Source organism: Mastacembelus armatus, chromosome 9 (assembly GCF_900324485.2).
Source record: "Mastacembelus armatus chromosome 9, fMasArm1.2, whole genome shotgun sequence".
In the NCBI taxonomy this organism is placed as follows: Eukaryota; Metazoa; Chordata; class Actinopteri; order Synbranchiformes; family Mastacembelidae; genus Mastacembelus; species Mastacembelus armatus.
In genome coordinates this window covers 19,299,559-19,308,378 of record NC_046641.1, presented here as the reverse complement: position 1 = coordinate 19,308,378, position 8,820 = coordinate 19,299,559, and the positions used below count along the sequence as shown (strand labels likewise).

At 39.1% G+C, this 8,820-nt stretch overlaps 1 protein-coding gene across 1 annotated transcript in view; it reads right to left on the bottom strand.

Moving 5' to 3' along the window:
- Positions 1 to 5,116: 5,116 nt before the first annotated feature.
- Positions 5,117 to 8,820, bottom strand: part of nf2a (NF2, moesin-ezrin-radixin like (MERLIN) tumor suppressor a) — a 43,005-nt gene continuing 39,301 nt past the window's right edge. Inside the window, exon 17 of the mRNA XM_026321696.1 lies at positions 5,117 to 5,135. The gene's annotated coding sequence lies outside the window, so the exon portion shown is untranslated. The remainder of the gene's footprint in view (positions 5,136 to 8,820) is intronic.

Genomic DNA, 8,820 nt, shown 5'->3' with positions numbered 1-8,820 from the left:
GCATCATCAAAAGACGATTAGACTCAAGAGCAGCACCATGTAGAGAGGAGATGAGATATGTTTCCACAGAGTCTACACTGTGGTGGTGGTCTAGAGTGGTGATAAAATAACAGAATCATAGTGGTATTTTACAAATAGGATGCATCCAAAAACTGACAGTGGATTTTGCAAAAACAGATTGACTGTGCACAAACAGGTTGTTTTCTGTGTAGATGAATTTGCACCCAAATGTACATGGTTACAGAGCTTTAGCAGATATCACCATGCATCAGCTCCCTCATGTTATGTTTTCTAACATAGCAAAGCAGAGGGCTGCATCCAAAACCAGCATTTTGACCATTGCAACCATTTCACACTACTATACCTCAGATATGAAGAGGTTTGAAAACAGGTAGGGTTTGGACTATTTACACTTCTTGTGTTCTTCTACATCCGTCTCTTTCCACGTCCACACGTTCTATCCATTTGCACACTACATTTAGCACACTGCAATTCACTACATTTAGCCCTATAACTGAAGTATTTTCACCTTGCCCTTTAGTGTGCTTTGTATGCTATCAAACAGCAGACTGCCAGTCAGAGACCAGGAAACCTAGAAAGTTGAACATCTAGCTGATTTTGGTTTCAGAAACTGACAGCCGGTACCATAAGGGTATCTCCAACTATATGCTAGTGTTTTTCTGTGATTTTTGAATCCTCAAATAATAGGAATAAGAAAATTTTTATTTGTCCCGCAATGGGGAAATTGCATTGTTGCAACAGTAAGTACAATACACAGCAGAGAGCCAGAAGTAGCAAGATGTGAGATAAATAAGAAATTAAAAATATTAAAAAAGTACTAAGTGGAATAAAACTATGAAGCTACAAAAACTATAAGTATATAGAATATGTGCCTATGGGTATGTACAGTATATGGACATCATTGGATATATAAATAAATACCAGGTAAAGTGACTACAGTATATTGTACTGATGTGATTTACATTATACTACACTATTGTACATGATTACAACAGATGGATGACAAATGTACAGTTAGCAGTGGTCATTGTATAGTCTGACAGCAGCAGGAAGGAAAGACCTATGGGATCTCTCCTTCACAAGGAATTCTAGGAATTTACCTAGGAATTTACCTGGAATAACAAATGAACAAATAATACGTAGAAAATGTTGTTTGACTGGACCAAAGCTGTATGTTAATGCTGTCTCAAACTTGTGATGGTTATTAATGTCATGTGGGTGAAGTCATGCTAATAGTCTAGTGAGGATATACTGTACATATTGGACCCCAACAATGTTGACATATTGCCTTTATTATGAAGTCAAGTCAATTCTCCAGCTAACAAGTCACCTGACAGCTGTGGTTACAGAAAGACAGTCTGAGCTGGTCATGCCTAAGTGATCTTGATTGATTTTGGTTCTAGCTTACAGTCAGTGTTTCAGTTCTGGCATCAGTGCCTGCATGAGACAGCGCTGTCAATCACAGCATGAGACAAGGCATTTGCTAAGTTTGGTCCCATAAATCAATATAACATCTCTGGCTGCTGTTGTGGAGTAAATGAAGTCCTTGTAAGGAAGTGAATGAGACAGATGGGAAATCTTAGATGGGCTGTCTTTAGTCTGGTGTTCACTGTGATGATGCTGATGTATTGAGAGAGGCAGATATTCTTTATGATATCAGAGGAAGCTTGTGATGATACAGACCAGTTGAAGAATGAGCCAACTTTGGATGCCCAGAGGGAATTCATCAGGAAGTGATAACAAAAATCCTTATTATAAATACAAGCAGCCCTGAGTTCCACAGTCATTTCTTTTTGAATTCAGTTGTTTGAATATATCATATATCAATTATTATTATCAATGTACAATTAACAGTACAGTGCTGGTATAAAAAAAGAATAGGGTATACACTGATACGCAGTACAGACTATACAACATTTAAAGTGTAAAACAAGACCTTGTGCACAGAAAAACCTGAAGCAAAGTTGTCACTGAAGTTGTGCAAAAGCAAAATGTGTATGGTACTTGTCTAGTATGAAGGTCCAGTGTCTGGGCTAAAGGATGAAAGGACCCACCCAGAATTTATATAATTTGTGGAAACTACTGTAGAACGCAAACTCCAGTGTGACTATGGATCTGTAAAATATAACTATTCCTTCATGTTACATTTGAAATCAAGTAAATACAGTGGGTACAGAAAGTATTCAGACCCCTTTAAATTTTTCACTCTTTGTGTCATTGCAGCCATTTGCCAAAATCAAAAAAGTTCATTTTATTTCTCATTAATGTACACTCAGCACCCCATCTTGACAGAAAAAAACAGAAATGTAGAAATTTTTGCAAATTTATTAAAAAAGAAAAACTGAAATATCACATGGTCGTAAGTATTCAGACCCTGTGCTCAGTATTGAGTAGAAGCACCCTTTTGAGCTAGTACAGCCATGAGTCTTCTTGGGAATGATGCAACAAGTTTTTCACACCTGGATTTGGGGATCCTCTGCCATTCTTCCTTGCAGATCCTCTCCAGTTCTGTCAGGTTGGATGGTGAACGTTGGTGGACAGCCATTTTCAGGTCTCTCCAGAGATGCTCAATTGGGTTTAGGTCAGGGCTCTGGCTGGGCCAGTCAAGAACGGTCACAGAGTTGTTCCGAAGCCACTCCTTTGTTATTTTAGCTGTGTGCTTAGGGTCATTGTCCTGTTGAAAGGTGAACCTTCGGCCCAGTCTGAGGTCCTGAGCACTCTGGAAGAGGTTTTCTTCCAGGATATCTCTGTACTTCGCCGCGTTCATCTTTCCTTCAGTTGCAACCAGTCGTCCTGTCCCTGCAGCTGAAAAATACCCCCACAACATGATGCTCCCACCACCATGTTTCACTGTAGGGATTGTATTGGGCAGGTGATGAGCAGTGCCTGGTTTTCTCCACACATACCGCTTAGAATTAACGCCAAAAAGTTCAATCTTGGTCTCATCAGACCAGAGAATCTTATTTCTCATAGTCTGGGAGTCCTTCATGTGTTTTTTGGCAAACTCTATGCAGGCTTTCATGTGTCTTGCACTGAGGAGAGGTTTCCGTCGGGCTACTCTGCCATAAAGCCCCGACTGGTGGAGGGCTGCAGTGATAGTTGACTTTGTGGAACTTTCTCCCATCTCCCTACTGCATCTCTGGAGCTCAGCCACAGTGATCTTTGGGTTCTTCTTCACCTCTCTCACCAAGGCTCTTCTCCCACGATTGCTCAGTTTGGCTGGACGGCCAGGTCTAGGAAGAGTTCTGGTCGTCCCAAACTTTTTCCATTTGAGGATTATGGAGGCCACTGTGCTCTTAGGAACCTTGAGTGCTGCAGAAATTCTTTTGTAACCTTGGCCAGATCTGAGCCTTGCCACAATTCTGTCTCTGAGCTCCTTGGGCAGTTCCTTCAACCTCATGATTCTCATTTGCTCTGACATGCACTGTGAGCTGTAAGGTCTTATATAGACAGGTGTGTGCCTTTCCTAATCAAGTCCAATCAGTTTAATTAAACACAGCTGGACTCCAATGAAGGAGCAGAACCATCTCAAGGAGGATCAGAAGAAATGGACAGCATGTGAGTTAAATATGAGTGTCACTGCAAAGGGTCTGAATACTTATGACCATGTGATATTTGTTTTTCTTTTTTAATAAATTTGCAAAAATTTCTACATTTCTGTTTTTTTCTGTCAAGATGAGGTGCTGAGTGTACATTAATGAGAAATAAAATGAACTTTTTTCATTTTGGCAAATGGCTGCAATGACACAAAGAGTGAAAAATTTAAAGGGGTCTGAATACTTTCCGTACCCACTGTAGGTCCTCCCACACCAATCACACAGGTGTCAGAACAGCAAGATATATCATCCTCTTGTGAGCCTAATTTGCAAAGTCTTTATTCACAAGGAGACAAAAACACATAAAATGTTCTGTAACATGGCTAACAGGGAGACTCATAAGGAGCAGAAAAAATATTACAGAGTATTAAGAGGAAGACTAATGCACTTAGAAAATGAACTAATAAAAAAAATCTTGTAGTCTGTAAATGTGTTTTAAAGGCACTGCAGTGATAAGCAGGGATGTGCAGAGAGGATCACAGGGGTGGGGACTCAAATTTTAAAAAGGTCATCTATCAGTGCAGAACCTCTTTTCCACTACAACAATGATCAATAATAGATATGCTATAATGTAATTCAGCCACTTAGCTACAACAGCCTGGCTTAACTCGCTGCCATTCAATTGTTCATGTTAGGCTAATTATGCATTTAAGTATAAAATTAATGCTACAGCGGAAACAGAATGAATTTGTTGCACATTCCATAGGTTATTTACCAGCACGTCCTTGGAAATCAATCTGAAATTGCACATATCTAACTATAGCACCTTCAGTGATGTACCAGTGCTGTGTAGGTATTGAAGGAACATAGTGAGGTTGACCATGTTTTAGAAGTGCTCAGGCAAAACACAACTCATTTAAGCTACCAGTGTCTGATTACAGACTTCAGCATTTTTTGCATGTTAATTATTCCTAATTAATATTGAGAGGGGGACTTTTGATTAATTTGGGAAAAGAATAGGCGCTCAAGCCCCTGGAGCACCGGCTCTGCATGTGTCTGCTGAAAATTGTAAACTACTGTACCAGCTTACTTTCATTACCTACATATATTATTTTAATGCATGAACGAACACTGGGCAACAACCATGGTTACTGAGGTTTTCTGCTGTTGGATTACATAAGAAATAGTTAGACTGCTAGCAAAAGAGGCTTATAATGAAGTCATAAATACTTAAACACATGATTTAAGTTTTGAATTTGAATTTCCCCCACAAGTAACTCAAATCAATTATATACAATAAATGAATAAACCTGCATGTTAATGGCAGTCAACCTGACTGAACCACTGGGTGATGGGATTGTTGAAATCTGTAAAACATTAGCAAAACACATCATCTAGCAACAGTATAACTTTCTATTGTTGTGATCTCTACATTTTTAAGATTAAGTTTAACTTACACTGACAACCTGTGCAGAAATTCCTGACTTGTTGATACGTGTGCTTTGCTTTCTACTAGCTGAGATCCTAACTGCTTGTGAAGCAGCTGTAGCTGTGAGGACTGCAGGGTGCAGCAGAAGTCTAAACGAGATAAGAAAAGAGGGAGTGATGACCTTCTGCAGCTCTGAGAAAGTTATCGCATCAGATCACATCTCATGGATAGACAAGGCAGTAGTGACCCACCAAATCAGCATCCATCAATCCAATATTACCGAGTGGGAAACAAATGTTCCTACTGCCACAGTAATGTCTGGAATGAAAAAAGGGTATGTTCTTCTAAAATTGAAGGGCCTTAGCTTTTGTATAAAATCATACCTTTTCTCGTTATCATCTAATCAGGTTACAATATTTTCATGCTTGACATGTAGCAGCAATCTTGGATGCAAACCCTCATTATATTAACACAACTGTATCTTTTCATGGGATTTCTTGCCAGCTGGATCACATCCACTGTCAGTGAGGCAAACAAGAAAGACACCACTTCCAAACTCATTATGACTGGACAGCTGTTCTAGTGCGGACTTTCCAAAATCAACAGTCACTTTCTGGACAGCCGCTGACAGCCACTGCTGGGTGTCATAAGAGCCTTGAAGATACTCTGGTGTTACCATTCCCCATTCTGAACACATCTCAATTTGGCATGCTGCTGTGGTATCAGACACTATAACTGGATGTGGAGTTGGCAGCTCTTACTAATGTTTTATGGCAGCGACTGTGAGGGGAATAGTCCTTACAGCAAATTTGAACTGATGAGGTTCTCAGTTTGTGGTCCTGGAAGCTGCAGCACAGTTAGGTTGTTTCCCTCAGGCCACCTGTGCTGAAATTAATGCACATATCCACCTTTCCACCAAATGGCGCTTGTTATACTCTACTGAAACTCAGCAGCCTCATGTTTATTCAATCGCATTGCTATGGCATGTCATGAATCAACCACCAATCCTTGACGAGTAAATCTCATTAGCTGTGTATTTGCTGTTGTATGTGTCTGTGAGAGAGAGACAGCGTGTGTGCGTGTGTGTGTGTGTGTAGTCTGTAGTCTGGTGGGCTGGAGAGGGATGAGAAAGTGAGATGAGGAGACAGTTTGTTTCAGACAGATATCCACCATCTCAATTGTCCAAGCCAACTGCTACGAATGCCCAGGAGGTGTGACCTCGTAGACACACGTGGGCATGTGCACAGATGTCCAGCTCTAGTTTTGTGTTGATTTACAGCCTGGCTGACACGTGGGGAGAGGACTTTATGTTTGGGCAGATGCCCTAAGCTCCTGCCCTGTTTGGAGTCAAGACATTGTGTTTCTAATGAGCTCAAGTTTACACACACAGTTGTGTTACTCATGTGTATCTGTTCACATGAAGCATGTGTGGGAGAATTTGATGCTTTTGAAAAAATGTAACAACATTACTGCTGTTTGCCATCAGCAGCCAAGAATAACTATTTACCTGCTACATGGATTTAATTATCCTAATAGCAGTCCCACCCAGTGCTGAGAGAGGAACAGAGAAATGAAAAAAACGATGCATATTGTACAGATAATGTTTGTGTTTACCACTTGGGTAGATCATAAAATCTAATTCGTTGTGTTTATTTAAAATTACTGCCTGTTTGCTGGGTAGCTGTGTTAACCCATAGAAACAATGAGGTGTTTAGAAATATAAACCATTGGAAATTAAATTAAATTCCTGCTAAGATCCACATGATTCAATTGGAATCAACTATAGCAGAAGATTATGACATGATTGGTCCTTCAACTGCAGAGGCAGGGCAGAACTTGCATGTGTCAGCCCAGGAGCTGGAATTTGCTTTGCTCAAGAGTAAACTTTAAAATGAACAAACTTAATGAATGCACAGATCTCTTCCTTTGCTTTTAGAAAGAATTTCATTGTATAATACCTTGTTGCTTGAGGCGCACTGTGAACAAGAGTGGCACTCCTTTTACATTTTAAAACGATAAGGACTGCCATATTTATATTTTCGTTCTCAGGCCTTTCAGGAAGCGAAATGGATCTCCTCAGTTTTAATGTTTATGCGGTACCATACCTGAGAAACCTGTCTCTATTTTCTCTAATATCATTTCAACAGGTGTCTTCTCTTCCCTCACTCTGCAGCTCGTCACTAATTGTCACTTCCCTGTTTGATGTAAACAACATAATATGTCATTATGCAAATATGCACTTATAAATGTGTTTGCCCTGCTACAGTGTTAGGGGCTCGTGAATTCCAGCAGTCAAGAAGGAAATGCCAACAAATTTATCAATGTTCAGAAGTAGCACCCAACCTCAGTTATTCTCTGTATTACTGTCACAGCTGTACCTTATTTACTGGGAGTTCATTCTCTCTCTTGGTGTAGTTTTAATAAGGGCACTGTGAGACAGTGTGACAAGTATTAAATAGATATTTTAGAAATTTGAAAAATAACATATTTGTGAATTCATGTATTGACTTTTCAGTGGTTTGTGTCAAATTAAAGTTTAATTTCTGTATTTTAGTGAGAGAAACTGCTGCCTATGATGATAAAATGGTCCCTACTTAAAATAAACTACTGTTTGCAGGTTTTGGGCATATTTTAACTGAACGAATTACAATGAATGTATATAAACTCTATTTATCTTAGCAAAAGTATTAAAAATAGTACAAACTGTCAGTAAACTATTACACATAAAGACAGTAAAAACCTATTTACTAAATAAATAATAAACTAATTAGGTAACTCAATCAAGAGCCAAAGAGCAAGAAAAATCCAAATACCTGTAACCCCCAGAATAAAATATTACTTCCATGTCCCTTTGTGTTCAATTCAGCATTTTGGAGACAGGTATATGTTAGTACAGCCCTCTGAATGATGTATGTAGTCTCTCACAGTTCATTCACATCTCTGCTATGACAAAACGCTTCACTCCCAGAGCCTGATAGTACGTTTTACTCACAACTGTCTCAATCTGCACTGTGTAATTTGTGATATGGGATTCTATTGTAAGTTTGCAGTTGTAAATGTATGAAAGATCAATGTAGACACACCAGCTATTATTCACATAGAGAGAGTGCAGCCATGGCACACTATATGAAAGTGACCAGGGGAAGTGAAGTACAAGTCGTGTCTTATACTGTACTGTAGCTGTGCCACTTAGTAGAACTGTCTTGATACAGAACTAAAAATGATACATATCATTTGTTTTAATTGAAAAATAAACAGCGTTTTCACTGGACAATAGTTCAAAGTAATAGACTGTGCAGGTGACAGTGCCACATTACAACTACTCTGAAGCACTTTCAGTTACGTGAGACATGATTAATGATTCAAATATATTTCTGCTGTTTCATTTTAATGAACCAACTGTCAAATGGAGACAGTGTTTGTGTCAAAAAGAGTGTTTTTCCCCACTGTACCACCCTCCAGCTTTAATATTGGAAAAGTGCTGTAGAAAGCAACTTTTTGAGCAGAATCTCAGATTGTTGCTGTTTACAATTCCTACACTGACTCACTCACAAATGTGCATGTGTGTACGTGTTTATGTATGTAAACAACTAAAACTAGAATTTGTTTTTGTTACTGACTGATAAATGTGATAAAGCCTATCTTTGTTGGCTACACAGCAAAGTAATGGACTATCAGTAGTAGTATAATAAGGTATTGATTGATAAGATGGCCATCATCATATATTCTCTCATAGTCTCTATTCACATGAATACAGTTTGTGGAATGCAGTATCAATTGATCTGAAGCTGAAGTAGTGTGTGTGTGTGTGCGCACGCTCTTGCGTGTGTACGT